Consider the following 2,480-nt stretch of genomic DNA (forward strand, 5'->3'; position numbering starts at 1 on the left):
AAATATTATTAAAATATTAATAACAATAATTGTGATAATAATAATATTATTAGAAATAATAAATAATCATAATATAAGATTAAAAGATATAAAAAATTATATTTTAAAGATTTATCATTTTTAAAAATAAATATTTAAAATGAATGATATGATATAAAAAAATATTTTTTTAATAATTGGAGTTAAAAGATCAATATTATTCTAGGATAATATATATAGATTTTATTTTAGATTTATAAAAAAATTATAATTATGAACTATATTAATTAATAAAAATTTAATGATATTAATATAAATAAATTATGAATTTAATATATGTGATTATATATAACTCAAAATATTTATTAATTGATTATTATGACAAATGATCTTAATTTTATATTAAATACTATAAATTTATTAAAAAAAAATTATTTTTTAATGGGGCCCACCTCATTTGAAAAAGTGTAAAAAAATATTTTTAAGTGAATTAAACAAAACTTAAAAAATTTATTTTTTAAATTTTTTTAATAAATAATACTTGTAAATTGTAAATATAATAAATTTTTTTAAAATTGTGGACCACACCCAAGTTGTGGACCCTGTACAAATGCTCCAGTTGCACATGTTCTAAGACGGTCCTGTCATACAATAATACTTCGTAAATTATTTTGATACATTTCTCCCGTTATGTATATATAGTATTCCATCATGTATTATACGGTGTTCATGGAGGACGTCCAAACTTTCCGTGCGTACCATCCATACCGCTAATTAATTGTTGATGTTGTCCGTGGGAAATTTCTGACTTGCGTGTACGTATACGTAGACGTATATGCTACGCATTCATGCACATGTGTATAGAGATAGCTGCATGGAGAGAAAAAACAAAGGACAAGGAATGGTCAAATTATAAATGTATAGGAAAAGGATCGTGACGGGGACCATGAACATGCGTATGGATATACCTTGTAATTTCACAAGATAATTCTTAATTTCTTTTCCTTTTCATAAACACATGTCTATTATTGTTGATGATCGATTTAAATTTGCACGATAATCCATGTGCGATATGAGTACCAAATGATGTTACATTAACTATGTATAATTAACCTAAATGTTTCGCAACAATTAGGCGTGATGATGTATGGATGTGACGAATATATTTCATTTTAAACTTAAACCCAATACGTCACAGTTAACATGGACCCAATTTATTGCCACTTGACAACATTAACTCGGTGTCCAACAATAACCAGACAACGTCGTTGTCGTTACAGATTTGGTTGTTCTAAATGTTTTTGGCAAAGATGATATAATTCGATTCCATACGTATCGTCATCTTCTTCTACTCTTAGGTCTTTGAGCAATTGACTTTTCCTTTAAATTTACCTACATTCTCAGAAACCCTAAACCAAAAACGAAAAAAATAATAATAATTATGAAGACGCTTTGTATATCGAATTATCGACCAGTGCAAACGATTGAAAACATGCATCCACCTTTTGTATTTGATTGGTTAATATTATGTTCGATTATTCAAATTAGAGTGACCGGTTAATATGATTTTTAGATTTAAAAAAATATTTATGGATTTGGGTTTGTATCCTCGCAATTTCTCTATCCAGTGGGTGAATGTGTGGGTCCCAATTTTCAGGTCCAATTACAGACTTTTTTCGTATCTTGGAACCAAATGGACTTTTTCCATACTGATTCGAACTAGGCCTATTGGGCCTTGGTGGGTCTTAATGGGCCTTAATGGGCCTAACAGTTATCACAGATGGATGGATATTGCAGTGGGTGGAGGATTTTTTTTTTTAGAAAATTATAATGATTCTAAAATTAATGCACAAGATCTCCTCATGTTTGACATTTGCCCATTTTGAGTCTTTGATGCATACGGAGTTTATTTGAATTCGCGTGTAGTCACGTGACATGGGCTTTTCGGGTTTTAATTTGAATTTTTAGTTTCATGTCAATTTTCGTCTCGGTTTCATTTTATTTATATTTGATTCCAATCACTTTTTTATTTAATTTTTATTAATTAAAAAAATAACATAATTTGTAGTTTACATTTCGGTCAATATTCAATTAATTTGATTGAAAAAATTATATATTATCAATTTTAAATCGGATTCCGCTTACATTTTAGTGGACTATATATTATTCGCTACATTTTCAAGAAAGAAAAATATATCATAGTCAAAAACGGACAAATGTAGTGAAGCCAACACTGATATTATGTTTATCTAATTTGATGATATATATATATATATATAAAGATAATCCAATTGCTCCAAAGAGAATCCGAGTCCACCAATGAATCCCAAAATTAAATATTATCGTTGCTTTTGCTTTAAGCACACCGTTGACATATTTCCAATAAGACCTATCCATGTACTCTTATTAGGGACATAATTGTCGTGAAATTATTGTTGTTGAGACTTATTATAACAAATTAACAATAATGTCCGCAACCAAATCATATCCCCCACCATTAT

The sequence above is a fragment of the Tarenaya hassleriana genome, unplaced genomic scaffold (genome assembly GCF_000463585.1).
Source record: "Tarenaya hassleriana unplaced genomic scaffold, ASM46358v1 Cleome4, whole genome shotgun sequence".
Lineage (NCBI taxonomy): Eukaryota > Viridiplantae > Streptophyta > Magnoliopsida > Brassicales > Cleomaceae > Tarenaya > Tarenaya hassleriana.